The 23,230-nt window shown below is 36.7% G+C and overlaps 1 long non-coding RNA gene across 1 annotated transcript; it reads right to left on the reverse strand.

The window, feature by feature from the left end:
• Positions 1 to 4,342: 4,342 nt before the first annotated feature.
• LOC121676793 lies at positions 4,343 to 19,543 on the reverse strand. The gene is made up of 3 exons (XR_006020599.1): positions 19,532 to 19,543; positions 12,069 to 12,080; positions 4,343 to 4,468 (listed from the first exon to the last, which is right to left on the reverse strand). It is a non-coding gene; the product is annotated as an uncharacterized LOC121676793 (long non-coding RNA).
• Between the last annotated feature and the right edge of the window lie 3,687 nt (positions 19,544 to 23,230).

Raw genomic sequence — 23,230 nt, forward strand, 5'->3', positions numbered from 1 at the left:
AGTTCTGTTGTCCTGAGTAGTTGTGGCTACTGTACTATATTGACTTTACTGCTCCTTTTATTTCCAACTGCTACTTCCACCTGTTGAATTTTACTTTCAGGAAAGGATGAATCCCTCATCCCTTTCCGAGAAACTCAGATTTGGCTTTTCTGTGTGTGAATGAACATACAGTTGCTTTTGTTGCCAAGTGTCTCCTCCCAACGTGTCAGTTAAAACCTTGGCGCTGGTATCCTTTATCACTTAACTGTTTCTGTTAATTAGGTAACTCTCAAAAGGCAGATGTTTGCTTCTCGTCTCAGGCATTACTCAGTTCTACGAGATACCTACTGCTGGTTCTCACAGTAAATAGCAGACTGAATTCATTCAGTGGGTGCACATCTTGAAATGCAGCAAGGTACACAAAGTTTGAGTGTTGCAGCTGGTAAACTCAGCACAGAAAGTGTCCAAAGTAGTTAGCAGAGCATTTTGATTTTCTGGTAGGTCTGAAAACTGGGCCATCTATACTGTACAACAACACATGTACACCTCACTTAACTCTTTTCCTCTTTAACAATAACTACAACATATCTGCTTTTAAAGAGAGACACTTTATCTGGGAAGTGCATCTTTCTCAAGAAAACAGCAAGATTTTGCAAAAAAATTGAAAACTTTCACTTTTTCATTAAAAAATAGGCAAAGTATTGATATTTTCTGCAGAAAGTATGTCAAGTAAAATTATTTTTGTTGAATAAAACTTTCTGTTTTCTGAAAAATTGTAGCCAGCGATATCAAGGCACAAGAAAGGAGAGATTCCAATGATATTTTTGTGCAATTGAAAGCATAAACAGAGATATGTGTTGATACCTCTTTGCAAATACATGGGGGCAGAAATTAACAATTGGGCCAATTTTATTTCAGTCCTTGTATAATTCATTTGACTTAATTTTATCCTATACAGAAAGGTTTATTCCTGCTCCTGTGCAATTTTTAAGTATTTGTATCATATCAAGGTTCTTTGAGGGTCTATATTCTGGCATCCACTGATTAAGTACTGTTTAATTTGGTTTTGAACAAAGGAAAATTAATTACAGCTGTTGCATTAGTTCTTTCATAAAGTCCTGGTACCTTGGGAAAAATGCAGAGATGTACTGAAACATCTCTCCTATGACTGGGAACAACTCGATCCATTATTTTACACAAAATATTTCAGAATATTATATGCCTTTATTACTGCCAGAAATATAATGAGTTTTTGTGAATTACACATGTATTAAATGTTATACGCAACCAGGTGCAGTAAAAATAGCCACTAACTTTATTTTCCCAATGCTAAACCAGTTAGCACACACCACATCATCACGTTTTACTGCGCCATTGTGAAAAGTGACCTAGTTCTGTCTTTTTTTCCATTATCTTCCTTTTGTTATGAGATTAGAAATTATGAGGTTTTGTACTAATATAAACCACATTTTGCCCACTCTATGCTCTGTGATGGTCAGAATGCAGTCTTCTGTAAAGTTTGAAGAAATTGGTAATTACATTTATTAAAAATCCTTGTCTTGCTGTGTAAGCTGTTCAGAATTTACAATGGGAAAAAAAGTGAACACTTCTATACCTGCGAAAATTATGACTTCTTTAATATTTAATGCTTCTAATATTACCATTGATATCATCTGCCACACAAGGACAGAATGCAGGTTTTCCAACTACTGAGCTTGTACAAAAAGGACCTTTATCTGTCTAAGCCATTGGCCTTCACTCTGAAGGCATGACTGTGACCTCATGCTGGATTACAGGCCAGGCAAATTGGATTTATAACATTCAGAGAAGGCCATTGCAAAATTATTTCAGTGCAGATGTGATTTCTTCTTGCTTCTTACAGAAATGAGTGTTCAGATAGTAGATGAATTTATGGGCCATACCCAACTGTATGTAAAGGTAGGAAAGGCTTTTCTTGGAAAAAGTAGGTACGGCACAGTAACTATTTTGTTTCATCTTAGATCAGTATGAATTTCCTGAAATCTTATGTTATTGGAGGAAGTATGGTCTTGTCTGTAGTATTAAATTAATAAAAACTGAGTTGAGCAGCTGTGCAACAGGTTTCATGTCCACTCCTTCCATCCCACACATATCTGACACAGAGGGAAGAATCAACGTTTATCAGCTATCATTAAAATTATATGAACCTGTTTCTTCATTCACAGAAAAATGTCAGATTCATGAGGTCATCTGAAGGAGAGGTGGGGGAGAATCCTTTAATTCTTCAAAAAGTCATCTAAAACATACTGCTACATTTTAACTTAGAACATCAAGCTGTAGCTGTCATATAAACCATAGCTATGCATTTTATTTTTACGAGTTATGAAGCAAATTCTTGTAGCAAATGACCAGGTTTTGATTAAAGAGGGGTGGAGGAAAGGAAAAAAAAAAGAAAATCTTTATTTAACAAATGAGAATACTGTAATTTCCTTAACCTAATATGAAACTGAAAAACTATTTACTAAATTCAGTAAACTCCTCAGATTACTAAACTTTGCAGTAAACAAAGAGTTAACACAATCTGTTGCTCTTGGCTTCAAAGTTGAAAGTGGGTTAAAATGGATTGAGAAAGTTTAGAACGGTTATTGTTTCATCCTGTTTGTTTGCACACTCAGGAAAATCTCATTATAAATGACACATTTGATTCCCTTTTCAAAGTTCATCTTCACATAGATGGAAATCAGCAGTGTTATTTTGAATTTTTATAAATTCCAGTTAGTGGATTTAGCAAAGTGAGGTTGTAAACCAGCTTTTTGTCTGCTGTTTGTTATGAGCAAAACACTGGTAAATGCCGCTTTAGCAATACACAAATGATTCGGTTATCATTAATAGGTTTTAATTATGTTTAAAATATTAACTGAAATTTAAAATGCTGCAATAAGTAGATATAAAGTAGAAAGTTGTTTACCACCAACTGTATGCAAATGATATTCATTTAATTTTCTGAACTAATTTGGAAAACATACTAAAGTAATTTGTAGAGATTCATTCTCTGAAGGATAATAAACTATACTGCAATTCATTTTGGAATAGTTTTTAATAATTTTAAAGTAGATGGAAATTAATATTCTGGAATTAATTGGTTTTCTCTGTTATTGTTACTCAGAAATAATGAATTTCTGTTTTTCTTCAGAATCTAAAGGTTGCTAAGGAAACCACTTCTATTATGTCTGTGGCTATTGCATGGAACTTAAATATATATTAAAAAAAATGGCAAATGTAATTACAACTACCTTCTATTCAGAAAGAATCTTAACTTTTAATCAGCAAGAGATCCTGTTTTAATTTGTGTATTTTAATGTAACAAAAAATTTACATTGCATACACCTTTCCAGGAGGATTAATGCATAATTAGTGTTTTCAGGTACAAAAAGATAATGTCACAGTAAGACTTCAATGCAGAGTTAAACAAATGGAGACTGGGTTGAGCCGTGGATGAGAAACTATGTTGGAACATCCAGCTGATCCTGGATTTAAATGTAGTCAAATACAGTCATTATTCCTCTTTGATCTGTCCTGCCCAAGCTGAAGTGCAGAACATCATTTGGTAAAAGGCACTGCCTTCTTGGAGGGAATTAAAACTGTTGCAGTGAACAGTCACCGCCACCAAAGTCTGCGACACTTCATGTAAAATTACCTTTGAGGGCATGGCCAAGTGATTAGCTCTTTGCTTTTCTTTGGGAAACTACCCTTTATAAAATGGACTTTGCACTAGACATTTGTGCAAATGATGCAATTTGAAGGGATTCCAAGTATCCACTGGATAAAGACTAATCAGTACAATTACAGTCAGGAATTTTTGTAATGTGGATGTCAGTGATGTTTATGAGCATCCTGCTGCCTGATGGCAAATACAAGAGTTAATATAATTAACCTCTTGGTGTTTAGGCAGCTGGCTAAACAGACCTTGAGGGCACTGCCCACCCTCACTGCCCATGGAGCTGCCCTGGGTCTCCCCCACCCTGGCCATGGCTGTCTTAGGTTACAATGTAAGATGCAACCAAAAGTATGTATTCTATCTGTTAAAACCAGGTGGGGCAATGTTCTTTATCTCTTCCATGACACATCCCTGATAACTCCCTCCATTTTTCTGCTAATGGGCCATCAAGGCCTCACTGCATGACTCATAAATTACATCATCCCATTGTGAGATGCCCTGCCCAGGGAGAGGAACCAAGCATTCTTACCTGGATATAATCTGAAGCTTGGAACACCACAAGCAGTCCTTACTTACTGGGTTCCCAGAGGACGAGAGCTACATAACCACCACTGGACCTTCAGAGGAAGACCAGATCCTTCTACAGCATCACTGCTTCAACAGAACCACACCTGTCCCTTCAAGAGGACTGCAGCCATTTAACCAGACTGCTACCACCACCCTGACCAACAGGGTGTCAGACTGTATCCTGACTGTCAGTTTAAGCCAGTGTTTCTGTATTATTTCATTTATCTTAATTTTCCTATTAAATTGTAGTTCTGATTTTGAGTCTCTCACTGGTTTGCTTTCAAAGTAGTACAATGGCCCAGGACCCCATTTTTACCCCTCTCCCAGGTCTGTCAGTCCCTGCCCTAGTGGTGTTTGCGGCAGGGCTGGTCTTCATCTCCCACAGCCAAGAGCCCTGCTGAGCCAGGTCCCTGCACAGCCCTGTGACCTGGCCTGGCCTGTTCCTCTCCCCAGGACAGTGCCTAATGCCCAGGGCTGTATCTGACCCACGTTTTCCTTACCAGGTCTGATCCTCAACACATCTCCTCTCAGTCTTTGGGAATTAATTTTTCCCAAGTTTTCACCCATTTCTGATTAACATCTTTATCTGAGTGTCTATGGTTAATAGTAGAGAGACATGTCAGCTGTTAAACAACAATAATGCCAGAAGCAAGCAGTAGGTGGCACAAGATTACTTACCCAACCTCCACAACATTTTGGGTATCTGCTGAAGTATAATGAAGTTTCAGAAAGGGTCTGCAAAGCCACATGCCAACACAGATTTCAAAGACAGGTTATTCCTAGTTATTGTAAACAATTTCTTCTAGAATTCTAAGGAGTTGGAGGCAGCTTTCTCTTTTTGAAGAATAAGGTTATGGCTGTAATGCAGTTACAGAGAATTGCTTCTGTAGAGTTAATGTAGCTCCTAAAGTGAATTTAATAAATTCAGATGGGCTGGAAGATACAATTTGGGAGATGCTACCTGCAGCTGTGACTCATTTCCCATTAATTTTCTCAGAGTCATGGGTTTCCTATCCATCTGGAAGTCATTATTTAGGACTATAGGTGTGTTTAAAATCCTGAGGACTAGGAGCTGTTATTCTGATAGAAGTTTAAGGAGGCCAGGCATGTGAATAGGGAGTTTTTAGAGGGTAATAAAAAATTCTGAGTTTTCAAGGTGTTCAGAGATCTTTTCCTATGGATGAGCCCAGTAATAACTCAAGTTTTTTGTTTACATAGAATTGGGGTCCATGTAGAAATTTTATTTTAAAACTGTTAAGCTCAAAGAGGTAAAGGGTGGACATGAGCTGGTTCATCTGACTAATTTCTTTTCTCAATACACAAATCCTGAGAACCTTGCCTAGCTAGACAGCTGGAGCTCAGGTTGCAGCTGGAGGCAAAGCTTTCTTTCTATGTAATACTTCTGAAAGTTAGGCTTATCTATTCAGAGAAATTCAGTGATGACTATAAAACTGTGTCCAGGAGAAACTTCCTTTCAGTTTTCAGTGTTCATGCTTACCTGAGACAGTAGGTACAGAGCTAGGGTTAGGAGTGGGTTCCAGATTGTTGTATTGCAATAAGTTCATACTTAAAGAAAAAAAACCAAACAAAACTTCTGTCAACTCATAAGAAATTTATCTTTAGTTTTTAGAGAACCCCTAGTATCTTGCTCGTACAGGAAGCTGTGAAAGCCCATGTGGAAGCATAAATACTTTGATGTGAAGGGCCTAGAGAGTCTGTTTACTAACTGCTGAATATCAGTTCATTCTCTAGAAGCAAATCAGAAACTGTTACCCCTCAGCGTCAGTGCTTTTTCCATCCACTGTTAGTTCTGTGTTGCCTCCCTGCGTGGAATGCCATGAAATGCTGTTGACAAGGTTTGGGTCAGGATTACAACTGCAGGAAGACAGTCTCACCCACCCTAATGTGCCTTCTGCTGTGTATGAATGAGCACACAGAGAGGATGTTACTGTGCAGTAGCTAACACAAACCCAGGAAAATTTCTACACTAGAGACCAGAAACAAAGGTTCAACTACAAAATATGTACAGTTTCTTCAGGGACAGTAATGTTACATACTGGGCCAAGTCAGTCTGTAAGAAAATGGAAGTTGAAAGTACTTTCTAAAGCAGAACTACAATGCTTTAAATGAATTGAATGCTATTCATTATTAGTGCTGTTGGTTATCAGCTTTTCAAACAAGAATGCAATGCCCAGATACAACTATCCCTGGAAAACACATAGCCTTGCAGCAGAAAGACTCTTTGGCAGGTAGCTCAGTAGTACATACTGAAGCAACAGAAGTCACCTTGAGAACAGATGGAATACAATCAAAGATTAATGGCAAATTTATGATCCCTTTAAGAACAGGAGCCAAATAAAGTTAAAGTGAATCATAAATTTGGAGGCTATATAGGAACAGAACATGTAGAAAGTAGACTTATTGCTAAAGCCAATTTGGCTACATGACTAAGAACTGAGAGCACTCTGAAGCATTGTAGAATGGGCTCTGGGCTAGTTTTGCTAATCTCCTTAAGAATTAGCAGAGAGAAGGAAGGGAACTGAAACAGAGCATAGCAAAAGCTAGAAGCTTTTTAACCTTGAAAAAGAGGCTTTTCTATCTAGTGCCTTTGGGAATCCCAGATAGAATACAGAAGAGCAGTTAAATCTTATGTCATAGCAGAATAACTCTGCATACTCTGTGTAGCACTAAGTGCCTATTTAACAGCTTATGTGAGAGGCACTGTAGAAGTCTAGACTCTTCTAGTTATGCAGCACTTGAAGTAACTGTTTTCTCAAGTTTTAGTGAAAGAAGCTACAAAATAAATTTATCTATAAAATACTCATGTCTGAGATGCGATATTTATTCATAAATATTAAATATTATTAATAAATATTAGATATATAATGTGTATTATAGATTTCACTAGCAGTAAACCTGTATTATCTTCAGGTATGTTAGGTCAAAATGATACAAATTTCTTTGTGTTATCTAGTTTAACTTCTAGCTAAAACTAGAAGTTTCAGATGTGAATGTCTTGTAATGTTACCTTGTTTTAGGCAGTGGGGAATCTATAAACAGTAACAACTGGGGAGAAAAAAATGAAACAGAAATTAAGCTTAGTACAGTATTTTATTAGTTTTTCTTGCATGTTGCCTTCAGCACCAAGTATTGCTTGAGGAATAACAAATTCAATTAATCCAGAAAATTAAGTAGCATAGCTGCAGCAAGTAGGCAGAGTTTAAAAAAAATATTTTTTTTGGTTAAATATATCTTATAGTAGTAAAATTAAGTGAGGTTTTCCCAATCAAATTCTACACTTGTATTAGTGCAGCTATCTGGTTTCCAAAGGGGCTTTTGCTGATTTTTGTCACCTGACATTCAGGTGAGAATTATTTCTATTCATTTCCAGAAATTCATCTCGTATTCATAGGGATGGGGTGCATGGCATGTAGTGTAAACCAGAACTGAGTAGTATTTAGCCTGCAGTTCAGGCTGGTGGAACAGGAAGCAGGCAAAGGCAAGTCTTGCTGCAGTACTTCCATGATGTAACAGGACACAGCATCATGTCACATGCTGAGATGATGTTTCTGACAACTTTAACCTGGATCATCAAAAGCTAGTACTGCCAGCATTGTCTCCATCCATTTTAATATGCTTTTGCTTGTAGGATATAGGTATTTCTTTCTTGTTTAATAGCAATTTAGTCCTTTTGATAACTAAATAAATGGAAAAGGAATTTAACTTGCTTACATATCTAAGCATCACCTTAACCTTAGAATTACTATATACAAGAGCATGAAGTGACAGGTGGAATGGACTAAAATTGAAATGAGTAGGTTTAGATTAGAGATTAGAAGAAATTCTTTACTGTGAAGGTGGTGAGGCACTGGCACAGGTTGCCCAGAGAAGTTGTAGATGCCCCATTCCTGGAAGTGTTCAAGGCCAGGTTGGATAGGGCTCTGAGCAACCTGGTCTAGTGGAATGGAAGGTGTCCCTGTCCACAGCATGGGGCATGGAATTATATGAAATTTAAGGTTCATTCCAAACCCAGTCTATGATTCTGTGATTTTTTTCTGGGAAGTATACAGGGAACAAGGAATAATGTCAAAAAACATCAGAGGAAGAAGCAGTGCATTCTCATCTTTCAAGTGTCATGTCAATTGAGCCTTTTTCTGTGTTTTTTACTAAACTAATTCATAATTAATAATGCTATATTTATTGCAATATTATCGAGAAAACACAGCTGAGAACAAGACAGTATGCTTTTATTGAATTTAGTTACTGCATAAAGGAGAGAAAAGGAGTACAAACTAGAGTCTTAATGGTACAAATGAACATTTTGTTCTGAATGAGAAATCTGTTGAAACCAACAGAACTTAACATAGAAGTGCTGTCATTGCAGAAACAGCATCATGAACAGAGCTGAAGTGATGGCAAGCTGGAAAGAAGCTGTAATGAGCTGAAAAGAAGGAACATAAGGGTAAAAGTGACAAGAAATAAGCCACATTAGAGTAATGATACTGAGTTGCATTAAAGTCATTGCTCTCTTCTTTGAAAACTGTAGGCTCACAAAAGATCCCCCCTAATCATTTCAGGGAAAGCTATGCACCAGCATAGATCTGTGGCTCTGTTTTGCTATTGATACAATGGGTTGATCCCCTCTGAAATCATGCATCTTGACTCTTACAAACATGTCAATATAAATAATAATTCCTGTAGCTGTGGAAGGCCTTCAGCTTATAAATCATGGAGGATTTTTGCAAGTTAAGCTACAGTAACTGAGTATAAATGAGCCCAAAGTAAAATTTGATCCTTGGATTTCTATATTGCTTGTAAAGGTAACTCCAGCCAAGCAAGGGCAGTATCTGCAATCCTTTCATGAGCAGATGTATCTACAGCTATTCTTGTAGCATCTAAGCAGTGTTAACTTTTCATTTGAAAATGCTGGGGGAGAGGTGACCTTTTCAGTAATTGCATACCTGGTAGAGCATCAAGAAGCAGGACTGAATTCAGTTTCCTCCTTCCCCTGGAGGATTTAAACCCATGCGTTTCCTGTGAGTGTTCTGATCATCATCAATACAGATCAACAACAGCTTAGGAGGATTCACAAGAAATCATAACATATGCTCAAGCAGTAAAATAACTAACATAATGAGAAACTCTCCCCTTCTACCACTACTGTCAAGGCACACTGCAGCAAGAAGCCAAGAGGCATGCAGTTCAAAGCAGTGAGTGTGTATGAACAGCTGCTATGGAACATTTGTCTACAAAACCAGAGGCCAGGATTTCAATCCATGGTCTAGGAATTTCTTATACAATTATATTAGCAGCCATGAGATTAAAGAGTGGAAACATTTGTAAGTTATCGTTATTACACAGGTATGGAGTGAATTACCATCAGGAAAACAAGGGTAGCATATATTTGCTTTTCAGTCCAAGCATTTCAAACAAACACCCATTTTAACTTTGTCATTCACCTTAATAATCTCCAGTTGCATTTATGAGTTCAGTTTAAAACAAGCAATAGTTGTAAGTAGAACACTAGTTGATTGGATAAACAGAGGGGAAAAATAGGTACTTTTAATGTACGTAAAGGAACCCTGCCCAAGACTGAAGGTAGTGAGTTATCCAAAGAAATCTTTTCACAGCATTTTCTAACATAATTTAATACTTCTTGTAGTCTCCTTCACATTTTGTCTTCTAATTTGTGCTCAAATGAATAATTTTCTTGACACAGCTAAGAACTTCAGATTTTAGAATGCAACTCATTAAAGATAATGGACAATTTTCTATGGTAAAGAAGTCCAATTTTCTATGGTAAAGAGTAGAGAAGCACTATTTTGTTAGAACAAAATTTTAAAAAAACCAAATTGCATAGATTATGTAAGAGGAGAATGAAAAATGGGCACCAAAATTACTGTGCTCCTAACTCTAATTAAACTTTGTTAGAACTGTTTCAACACACTAAGTATAGACATTATTCAAGAGAAGAGTAAAAATGTAACTTATCACTTCCTGCAATAGGAATTCAAATTCCCTGGAACAAGAAAGTGGTGAATACGGGGAACTTTGATCCATTTCTCCTTATCCTCCTTGAACAAAGCTTTCATCTGGCAGAAAGATTTACACTTACGATACTAGTGCAGTAATCTTGTCTAGTAACATTTCAGCAGCTGCTGTGATTCTTTTAGATAGTTTTTGGTTTTTAAGCAAAAAGTAATTTTTTTAGTAAATGTTAATAATACCTGTTTGTGTACTTTGAAAGCAGACAATACTCATCTCGAATTTTCACATGTGAGCAGATCCGTTACTATAACCTATTCACACTGATTTTTATAGCAAAGATGTCCCAAGGTGGTCAGTAGGGCCTCGACTTCAATAAAACTGTTAGATGTGGTATGTTTTACCTCTACCATCATTCAGCAGAAACAATATTACACAGACCTAATGATTTCCAAAAGTACAGTTTTCTTCAGAGATTAAGTAGAGTTTCTTATCTTGGTGGGCTGTAGAAACCCTTTACTAGTACATTTCTTTTTCTCCTCAATATTATTTCCACTTCTGCATGAATGGTAAGTTATTATCAAATGATAAATAATCAAGAGGATTGACTTTAATATGTGCATTGAGTGTAGGAAAACATAACATTACAAGTAGTGTGAAGCAGTTGAAAAGTTGTCTTTTATCAAAAATGCTGCAAAGAATATGTCAGTGAAGCATTTCAATACATACAACAAAATGGTATTTTTTCCCGCAATTTATATAGCTCTTCATTAACTATTCAATCTAGTCAACTACTCTATTGCTTGGCAGGGGACAAAAAAAATCACGTATCGAAAAATGTGCTACTGCACCCCATTGCTGATTTTTTGTTAGCTCATTAACTATTTTATGATCAGTTTCTTCTGTAAGTAGTAAACCCATTATGCAAAGTTACCTAATAGCACAACAACTTTGAGCATTTAAATGTGCATTCATTAATTTGGATTTATTTTCCTGTTTTATCATAACTGATTTTTTACCATTGTCATGAACTGTATTACTGTATTTATCAATATCAAGAGATGAAGTTCTTTCAACTCAGTTAACACTGACAATATTGCTAGATAGTTTCTAATTATCTACTCATTACCGTACTGATAGTTTACTATTTTATTCAGTTCAGGGTATTTTTTGTGTCCAAAGGAGATGTGCAGCCATCTTAATAATTCTTATTGTCAGTAAGATATAGGATCCACATTAAATGGTTCTCTTAGTTGTAGATGATGTCCCAACCAGCCTGGTCTTTTCAAGGTTGTTTAGATTTTGTATTTCTCTGTAGACTGTTTTATTGAAGCTGTTTGTATACGATTACATAGTACTGGTATACAGGTGGTTTATACATGTTTGCCACACATCCATGTTTGCCACAGCCACCACTAATGTCTTTCCATTGCACTGTTTGCTATTTAGTGTAATACACAAAGACCGGCATTAGATTTCATATTAAAGAATTATTTACAAAAATACCACAGTCCTCCAGGAGGAACAACCTTGCACATATCATGTGGTGCACATGTAGTCAAGATACAACTTTTCTGTTGCAAAGCACTAGAAATATGTTTTTCAGATTAATGGGAATCCTTAAATTAAATGTACATGATTATCTTTGGAATTTCCTAACCCTTAGTTATTCTGTTCTAAGCTTCTTGGATGTCTGCAAAAAGGACAACTAAATGGAACACTGGGCTCTTGACCATTCCCACGATGGCCTCTTTCTCAATTATGAAAACAAAAAAAGCCTTACTCTTTTTCTGCACTTGACTGATTCCATTCAGCCACACTGAAATGCACACACACACACATATATGTATATCTCTAGCCTCAACAAGAGCTACTGGATGCCTTTGTGTGGCGATTTGCTGAGTGTGCCCTCGAGTTTGAGCTGAATCTTGTGAAAGGTGTCTACCTAAAGCTACGACTCAGATTCCAATTAGGAAAACTCTTAAACCCTTACATTAACTGTATATCAGAACCATACAACTTCCTGAAATCAAATTAAGGAGCAGTCTTACAAATTTTTAAGAAGGAGAAAATAAGAGAAACCAAAGTTTAGGGAAGCCCGAGCTCTGAGGGGCAACAACAAGCAAAAGAAAACCATATGTAAACCAAATTAATGAAAAAAAATATCCAGAGGCTGCCCATATGAAAAGGGAAAAAGACATTTTAATCATATGGTACTGCTACATACTTACAATAAAGAAGGTTTTAATGAATTTTTAGAGACACTCTTAGTACTATCGTTCTAGTAATAGCAATCATTAAGGACGAAGCAGTGTCTCAATTCTTCATCTAGATTTCTGGAAAAATGACTTTGACAGCTGGCCTAAAATATTATTTGGTTAAATTTTGGTTAAATGATATCATACTATATGCCTTCTTTTGGATCTTTAAACATGTCGACTCTTAACATGAACTTATGATCTGGAAGAAACTTGCTAGCACTGGCGAAGAAATCTTTTCCCCATCTCCAACCTACTGAAATCAACAAATTAGAACTTGTTTGAAAATTGTTACAAATATGATCACTAGAGAAATACAGACCTGAAACAGTTTTAAAAACCTTGATTGCTAATTCCTCAAATTTTCATACACTTAAGTTCATAACTTTCTAAGAAAAAAATCCCCATGATGCAATAAAAGTGGTATAAGTGTAACTGAATCCAGCCCTTTATTTTTCTATTTTGAGCTTCTTGTAGTTTATAGAGATTGACACCATCAACAGAACCATTAAAATGAAAACTAGCTAAAACTTAAAACACTAAGGCTGAGAAAATATTCCCTGTCTGTAATTGTGGAACCTTTTCATTGTGGCGTGATGTCACAATACTAATTTTTAGAAAATCCTGTAACACTTTTGATATTTATGGTAAAGGTCAATTTGTTTTGACACGAAGGACTTTGTTTGTTAAATAAAATAAAACAAAACAAAGTACTTATAAACTGCTTACGGTAAGGTTATAACAGAATTCCTGAGGGGAATTTATCACAAACTTGTAAGCAGGGTAGACTGGAAGTTTAACTATAAATTAATATCTTAATGTTTCACTGTATTGTAGATTGTTTCTTAACTGCAGTACTTATGTCTGTTGGCATAACCGCAGAGTTGCAATCTACTGATCAGTATTTATGCATAAAAAATACCTATGACCCCTCTTCAACAGTAGTTCCCCTTTGGATAAGAGCTCTGCTTTTCTTTTAGAAACTGCTCCCCTTCATGTTCCATCAAAAAACTTGGGATGTAATTTTTTTTTCTTGTGAAGCATATCTGTAGTCCCATCCTTCCAACTGCCTGACACAGTCATCCAAATGCACCTCCCCACGTGTCAGCTAAGGCAGCATATGCACACTGTGCTTTTTAGCTGAGTAGCACAGCAGCCTAACCTTTTGTGACTCAGTCAAAGGTGAAGTGCATGTGCTTTATCTCAGGTTTGTGTTTCTTTCAAAAATACATAGCACAGAAGTGTTTCATTTCTGTGGTTTTGCTTAAATACATGCAAAAAACCAATTTTCAAGTGCAAGGCTAACAAGAAAATTATAACTTTGAGCTCTCAAACAGTACCACCACTACAAGCCTGTGCAATTTTTGTTAATTCTGCTACCCTAGCTATTAAACTTCCACAGACAACACTGAGACAAGTGGGACAGAATGGGAATAAGAACTGGGGAGGGACCAAAGAGCTGGAACACTTTTTTTTCTGTTCTTAATAGATTCTAGACATAAAACCTGGAATGTGAATGACTGAAGTATGCAACCTAAAAATAGCTAATGTAATACCTCCAAGCACTGATTGCTATACATATCTATTACATTAAACAACAGCTGTGCTCTGCTGCACTGTCATGTGACATGACCCTTATTTTCAATTTACCCCAAGATTTTTTTCCAGTGGAAAAGAATAATTTGATTTCTGAGATCACATAAACACTGCCAGTTACCCAGAGAAATCCCAATGATGTCAGAGAGAAGGAAAGAAGAATGATGTGTTCAAGAATTTATATTCCCTATAGTTACAGATATGCTATAGGGGTTACTCTTAAGAGTTTTCCACATGCCTTAAGCAATTAAGATCATTAGTCCATTTTCAAAGTTTCCTACAAATTTCCTCCTGTATATTAATAGACAGGTTAGGTAAAATTCTTGATAAGTTTCTAGACAACTTCTGCAGAAGGCCAACAGTTGAAAATTATTGACTTCTGACATAATATTTGTTTAAAGGTTTCCCATATTACACTCATACAAAAAATGCTTCAATTTTCACAGAAGATGCTGAGTTGGAAGGGACCCACAAAGATCATCAAGTCCAACTCCTGGTCCAGCACAAGACTATCCCCAAAAATCACACCATGTGTGAGAGAGCATTGTCCAAACACTTCTTGAACTCTGTCAGGCTTGTGAGCACTTCCCTGGGGAACCTGTTCCAGTGCCTGAGCAGCCTCTGGGTGAAAAACCTTGCTCTAATATCCAACCTAAACCTCCCCTGACACAACTTCAGGCCATTCCCTTGGGTCCTATCACTGGTCACCAGGGAGAAGAGATCGGACATTGGTCTGCTGCTCCTCTTCCCCTCACGAGGAAGTTGTAACTGCAATGAGGTCTCTCCTCAGTCTCCTCTTCTTCAGGCTCAACAGACCAAGTGACCTCAGCTGGTCCTCATACGGCTTCCCTTAAGTAGGCTGTGTTCATAAAGTCACAGTCTCTGGAATGTAAGAATTATCCCTTAAACAGTCTGCTACTGACCAAGGCATTTCTACAAAACCCTAGGAGGAGGAAAATTAGACAGCTGTGCAGTCCTGTCTCAAGGAAAACTTCCAGGCAAATGTGTAAATGTAAGGCTCCAATAAAAAGACTTTACAGTGGCTCATGTACTCTGAGTTGGATGCACAGGAGAAATACCAACCAGATACTCTCAAGAGGTCAAAACGAGACAAAAGTTTACTGGCAAAATTTAGAAAAATCAAGGAACTTTGGTAAAAGACTTAGTACAACAATCAACATAAAACACTTCCCACAACATTAATTTGGCTCATTCAACTTAGCAAACTTTAAACCTGTTTTATGTTATAGTACTCAAAATGTTCCAAGAGGAGGGAATTAGAAGAAGAGAGAAAGACAGAAAATATATAGGAAAGCACACATGTAGCTACTGACTCCTGGGTTCCAGTGGTGTTCACATAGAAACTCCAAGATGAAGATAGGACCAAGACATGTACTTACTGCATGCTCAGCCTTAAATAGCCATTGGCCTCTCTGGGCCCTCCCCCAGGTGGGACTTCTGGTCATTTGGCCACTCGGGAGCTGGGTTAGGGCAGAGTGGAGCATTGCCCTGGTGTGCCAGTGATTCAATGATTGGCAGCTCTGCCAGGCTGGGATATGGGCTCTACTCGGGGTGTGGGGCAGTTCACTGTCTCACCAGGGCAAGGCCTGCCCTGCCCTTTCCCACCCCCCACCGCCATCCCAAAATATCTTGGGACATCAATCCCTCCAGTCTCTGACAGTAGCATAACCCAATTTAGAACTATTTAAAAGGCCCCTTCCAACTCAAACTATTCTATTAGTCTATAAACTTTAAAGAGCGTAATTCTTGCATTGAAACAAAGTAAAAATAGCCTAAATCCTTGAAGCAGTGACATAATATCAAATTACCTATTTCATGAGCAGAGCTGCAAATGAAACTGATTTATCTGCACTTGCATTTGAAATGTGCACACATTCTAGCTGATAGTCATACCTGAAATTAGGTAGAGTTACAGCTCATTCACAGAGAAGGAACATGGATATTGTTGCCTTGTGTGTACAGATGTCTCTGCTTTTATTCTAATTTTCCTTTATTGACCAGTATTCCATACTGTGACAGAGTCATCAGTCTGTGATGTTTATTTTTGATCTTACTCCTATGTATTGATATGCAGGAAAACAATCAATCCCACTGCAACCATTCAGAATTTCCACTCCTTTTCACCACAGTTCAAAGCTCCTTGGAAGTGGAATTTTCCGTGGAATTTTCCGTTTACACCTTAGATTCCCTCTGGAAAATTATTTTTCCTTGAGATAGAACAAAAATTTAGTATTCTTTCTCCAAAGACAGAATAAATGAATATATAGATATTATTATAGTTTTTGCACTATCTTCTGGTTACTTCAAAAAATATTCAAGTTAATAGAAATACCTTGAAATTTCCTCTATGGTGATAAGCAGCTGGATGTTTTCCTTTCTAGAGGTATTTTCAGTATAACAAGTTGATTTCATTCATTTTCTTTTTGTTGGCCTGAACCAGAGTACTAAAAGTAAAAATGATTGCTTCATTCTCTTTTGGTTTTTTTCTCAATACTGAGTCAAAACTTACAGAATTTAGGCAAGCACATTCATCTACTCGAAGAAGAAGGACTTCTGCTTTCACAGGAAACAATTCGTTCTTATTGCATGATTTGAATAATAAAACAGTGCTAAAAGCAATTTATTTTGAAACAGTATAGCTGGCTTTGCCTTACTGTCATTTTGTGACATATCCTCTGTGCTCTACTTCAGAAGCCCAACAAACCTTTTTTGTCTCATGTTGCTCTCTATATATTCAAAAACATCTAATAGGAATATTCCAATAAGAATTTACCGCTTACACTCGAATTAGCTTCATTTCACAGATAAGGAAACATGGCAGGTAAGACTTGTCAGGGTTCACTATAGAAATTAGTAAATGAGTCCAGATTGAAACCGCAGCACTGTTAGATGATAATTTTATAAGTCAGAGGACTTAATTAGTCAGATATGCAAATATAGGCAAGGTATCTGTTTACTTCTGATGAATTAATAAAAAATATTTTGATAGTGGGAAATCCAGGTAAGAAGTAATATTCAGAGTGAAAAAAGCAATGATTTTGGTGATTTGGGTATTACTGTTACAGAGATGTACTTTCCCAATGCATTTAGAACTAAAATTACTTGTAATTCCAATACCTATTACTGATACATCTGACATAAATGGAGATTTTACTGCATTCTCTGCTATGTGTTAATGTATATGTGACTTCATGGGTTGTTAAACTTTTACACCTATTCCAGAATTCAATTTCTTCAGAAATACATGATAATACACAATTATAATGATGTTCCAAGTTTGAATCAGCATGTTGCAGGCAGTTATGGCAACACGTTACCTGTGACTGAAGCTGAATTGAGATTAATATCTATGCTGCTTTTTCTTAGTACTATGTAAAATGCCTAAAACAGCATTTGAGCACTGAAACCAAAGGGGGTTTCTAGCTCCCTTTTCAGTGACAGACCTATACAACTTGAGGCAAAAAACCCCTGCATGCATATTTTTTAAGAAACACAGATGTAGTTAATCTCGGGGCCTGTAAGATTAATATGAAGATAACAAGTTTCACCGAATATCTTTCATGGTATAAAAACCGTAACACCTGCATTTTTATTAGCTCTATTAACAGTTTGAGAATTTTTTCACATAGAAAAATGCTGTTTAAAAGGAAATCTGTTATATTGAACTTATGGTTTCTTTTCTGGCTATTTTTTAATTTCTCAGAATGTAATCAGATATGATGTTAATGAAGATTTTTCTTGCTGGATAGTGATTTATGTTCATGGACTTAGCTTATGCTGCATGTTTCTGTGGCATTGAGGAATATCTCAAAGAAACACATAGTGAATCTGCTCTTAGCATGAAATAATTTTTCAAAGAGTTTATACTGCCTTCTCTGAACTGACTGGAAAGTGCAGTGTGGATCTCTGGCTCAGTAATTGATGGACACTATTAGGTCTTCCCTTCAAGAGGCTGCATCAAAACTCCCCCCTCAAGCAGTATTCTGACATCTGTGCTTTTATGTTTGACAATCTTGCTAAACAACAAATAATAAGTTTCATGCTATTTTTTAAGACCTGTTGTCTGTCTCATACATTTTTGAAATGCTGCAGTCTTTTGGAGATGGAATGACTGTGAGCTAGAGCTCCTTCTAATTTTTTTAAACGGTTTCTCAAGGTTATGAATCCAGGCATGTGATGTTTTTTATTTATTAGAGAAATACAGCCACCATCTGCCATCTAAGATACAATTGAATTATGAAATATATGGTCAAAGCTGGGCATTGGATGAAGGCTAATTGGTAGATGAATGCAATCGACTGGTTGGAAGCAGCTGAAGGACTGGGGGTTTCCTGAATGAGAAAGTTCATGCATTATTTGCTACTCAGATAAAAAGCTTGGAATTGATACTAGCTACCTTACTGGTGTTTGAGATTCAGGGAATGATAGTAGGAAATACACTTCTTTTCAACCATTGCATTTTTTCCATTGTCTAGTCTAGACAATTTCCCCCGTGATTTTCAGGTTTGGTGACTTTAGCCTAATGACAGTACCATGGCAGATGGTGATGCTCTGTGTTTCCTCTGTTGTAGTCACAGTATGAAAGTCTACTGAGAATGTGTCCCTGAATGTGAGTAAAAAAATCCAAACAACAAAAAAAATGTCTTCCAGCATATTCTGTCATTCCTTACTGTCGTTGGCAAAGTTTCATACCTGTTGGTCAGCTATCATAAAAATACTAAGGCTGTTACTTCCAAGTGAAGATTCAGTATAGTTAGAATCCTAGCTATACAAGAATTTTAGAATATTGTAATACGTAAGAAAGGTTAAAGAATATAACATCAGGAATTCTTGATAATGCCAATTTATAAAATATGGTCTTCCAATTATGTATCTTATAAATTCATTGTTTTGAATAATAAATTGTAACATAGGAATAAATTACAAAAATTATTGTCTCTCTTGTTAAGTGTCTAAGTTAAGTAGAAGTTTGCACATATGCAAGAATTCTTACTTTTCTTCTGATCATTATAGCACTTGTTTTCTAGTGGTTTAGCAATCAGAATGCAAGACATGGTAGTCTGAGCTCGGTATGGTACCGTGTGATGCCATGCAGAAGGATTGTCACAGCCATACCACCAGCCGAGCTATCAGGTAGGCCCTGTAGTAGGTATATACTTAGATGCAGTTTTGTGACTTTACAAGCTGTGGTGCTATGTAGCTCGAGGGCTGCTCTTCTGCTGTTTTGCTGATAACTCTGTCAATACACCAAGATCCATGAGGCCAGACAGCCTTTTTGTCTTTGCCAGTCAGTCAGTACCACAGGAGGATGAAAGCTTGATAAATCCTGGCAGCTGAAGATGGACCTGAGAGCCTAGTTGCGAGTTTACCACCAACTTGCCCTATTTTTAAGCCTATTACACAGGTTGCCTTTGTTTATAAAACATACATACTAGCTAAATTTATGTCTTGCACAGTTCTGTTGCCTGGCGCTTGTCCCGATCTCCCATCTAATCTTTGCTTTTCTAGAATTTGGCACAGTGCCTGGCAGCATTTGCTGCATAGACCTTTGACTTTGTGGAATCAATTTCTTCCCTGTTTCCTGACCTTACTTGCCATGGCCATGGTAGCAGCTTCCCATCTCCATTTCTGATTCCATTTTGCCTGTCAGTTTGTGTCCTAACAGTATTAAATTTATGCATATGCCATTTAAAAAGTTATTTATTCTGTAATCTGTCCTTCTGTTTCTCCTGTTAAAATAGGAATGAGGAGACAAAATGTTCTAACTAATTTTAAAGAACACAAACCAGTAATTTCATTTCTGATTCAATAGTTCAGTCATAACCTCTCTTCATTTAAAGAAAAAAAGGTCATATACAGTAGGTAGTTTAGATCAGGTCATCCCTAACAAGTGAGTGGCAGTGTTTTCTTTCTATCATTATCACTCCTAAACCAGACTTTGTTGTGTGGTACTCAGAAGAAGTCCTAAAGTCTGCTTTATGGAGAAATGCTTGCTTTTTCTAGAGACTGGTTGTTACTTTTGTGACAGAACTAAGGTACTTTATGTGACAAGGAGATGTGATGACTAATCATGTGCCTTCAGGCTCAATTGAGAAACGAATACCATGAAGTAACAAACATTAACTTTTACGCTAATGAATCAGTTAGTATTTCCACTGTAACCTACAGTAGCCCTAGCTGCATGGATCAAGGCTACTAAAGAACCACTTGGTATATATATGGTCATCCATACTCCCTCTTGAACCTGAATTTAAGGGTTTTCTTGCTGGTTCCTCTGAACATGAAACCTGAAATGATTTCCAGAGTGTTTTAACCCTAGTGGGAGAGAAGTGCGACAGAAGTGAACTGTCTTTGTGGTCTGCCTGTTGCTGACATACTTCAAAGCCAGACTGAAGCTGAAAGTAGGGATTCTCTTTCCACATTAGCTTCCCTCAGAAGCTGGGAGTAGTATAGCATAGAAATATTGGAAAGTTATCAGTACTAAGGCTGTCTGCTTTTATACTACCTGCTCAAAGTGCAAAGAATTAATTCTCCTTTAATAATTCTGATTAGTTAATTAGATTGTTCACATAACCTTTAAACATGATTTCAGGAATTGGAAAATTCCTGTGGTCCTTTCCTAGCTCTGGTTTCCTAAGTTTTCTTATGGTCTCCTGGCTTCCTGACTCTTGCTCCTACCAGCGTCTGTGTCACCTCTGGTAATTATTGTCTTGGATCCTTTGCATTTCTTCAGTCTATATATGCCCTTATCTGGCTGGAACTAGCCTAGGCTGAAAGTAATTCACTCAACTGACTCAATGAATCATTTACTGTACAAATCTGCCTCTATAATAATTAAATGGGAATTGTGTTGCAGAAAAGCAATCACATTGCAGTATAATCTGCTCCTCAACCTCAATATTCTCATGTAGGAAAATGAAGATGTACTTATTCTTTGTGACCACTCTAAAGAAAGACCTCAAATGAAGTGGTGTGAGTCTGAGATCAACAAGCCCTGGTTATTTCCAACAGCAAAGGAGGCCTAAGAGGTAAAACCGGCAATTTAGGATGAAGTTTGATTCTTACACCAAAAGAGCAGTGAATCTGGAGTTGGGGAGCTGATCTAAGTTGTGTAACTGATAGAGAATGGGGCCTATGAACATTCTTTGTAGAGACCTCCCAGAACAAGAAGCAGTGAGGGAAGTCTACATTTACTGGATCTCCCAAGCTAACTCTTGGCAATAAATTGATTTTCTTCAGCACCACCTATAACTGTACCTTGTACTTGCAATTCAGTCAGCTCAACATTGTAGGAATAATAACTAGGATTCCCATGCATAATAATCTAGCCTGTGACCCTGTAATTGCTCCTCTTTTCCATATCTTGTGGAAATGTAAAGATTCATAGATGCTAATGAACTGCATCTCTCAAATACCAGAAGCAGAAAGCAGTGCCACAGTTAGTATTCTCATAAAGTGTATCATAGAGGTCATGATACTCTTTCTTCCAGCAACATCTTTATATTCAGATCAAGTTTGTCTTTTACTTATTCAAAATGAAGGTGACTATCTGTTACAGTTGCTGAGAAGAGCATGAAAGTATGTGAACATGATTTCTTTGTGCAATAAGGATGTCCAAGTGGAAACAAATGAGTTTCAGGCTTACAGTTTTCAGACATTGCCACACACTGTTGATAGAAAGGAGATAATAACCTCATGTTTTTGGATGTTCAGAATGGCAATACTTAGTACTAAATTCATAATGTTCATATTAGTTATTTGACTTTCAGCATTAATTTATAAATGAATACATTGGGGCAGGAATAGCATATTTGAGAATTTAACTTTTTAACATCCAAACCAAGGAAAATTACAATGCATATATAATTACTGAAAGCCAGAAAGGGTAATATGAGTAAGAATTTGATGCTACAGGGTAAGCAAACTGATGGTAGCCTGTAAAATACATGTAATGGAGGAGTAAAGTGTTTAAAATGGGAAGACTAAGAAGTACAACTTCAGAATTACAACAATTTATACTGATTTACTAGTGTGCTGCAGGATAATAGCTTCAATTTCAGAACATACAGACTCACAATCTTGAGTCAAATTTCACCACACTGATTTTTTTTTTAAATTACAAAAACAAAATTAAGTATCTATTACCATAGCACTGACTTGATCTGCAGCAGTTAGAATTCTACAGCAAAGGAACAAAGTAATTAAGAAAGAGAATTCTGGCTTTTAGCCTAGTCTAGTGGATCAAATCAGGTGGGAAAGCTTATTACAGTTAAGAGACCAAAGCCTGCCTTATAGATTTCATAATAAATAAAAATACGATCAGTAACACTACCTTATACTCTATTTCAGTCATTACTTAATCAAGTTGTATGCATATATGGGAGGCTGTAGAAAAAATAAACAAACAGGTTCTGCTTCAGCATAAAGATAACACACAGCTTTATATCTGTGTTTCCAAATCCTGATGAAAGAAGATTACATTGTTCTCTTTTGGCAGGAGCCGTGACACAAATAAATGCAATTTGGCTCAAAATCAAGATGACATTGTGTGAGCTAACTGTCCAGAAACAACTGGACAGTAAGGTAGATATATTTCTGCATTGTTTATCCAGGATGTATGTCTGCCCTTAGCTGGCTTAGGTCATTGGCTGTAAGGTTGACTGCAGCAGCTTCTTGAATGTTAAGCTGCAAAAGCACCTTTCTCTGGTGCTCAGAGACTGTTTCTTTTTGATGTAGAACTTCCATTGACCATATGATACTTGGCATGAATTATCTTTTAAAATCCCTCCAGAAACTAAACCTTGCTCGTTTGGTGGCCAGATTCTTCATAACTGCTTATTTCCTATAGGCATATAAAGCACTTTTTTTCAAAGACTCTATTCTCAAGTTTTCAGAAATATTCAATAGAATAAAGTCATTACTAACCATGAATGCCCTAACCTGACCTTCATGAATCTCTTCAATCTTTTTACCAGTGATCAGTGAAGACATTTGAATATACTTTGACTGATGAAAAATAAGAGGCTGGTAGGTTAGTTTTTACTTGGAAGGAAAGGTGAGGTCATCAATTTTTGTCTTTAATTAAGTATTTCAGCTTTCAGGACAGATTGTAAGACTCCCTCCACCA

This window comes from Corvus kubaryi, unplaced genomic scaffold (genome assembly GCF_017639235.1).
Source record: "Corvus kubaryi isolate FWS band 111438036 unplaced genomic scaffold, C.kubaryi_AGA036_p1.0 split1-131, whole genome shotgun sequence".
Classification (NCBI taxonomy): domain Eukaryota; kingdom Metazoa; phylum Chordata; class Aves; order Passeriformes; family Corvidae; genus Corvus; species Corvus kubaryi.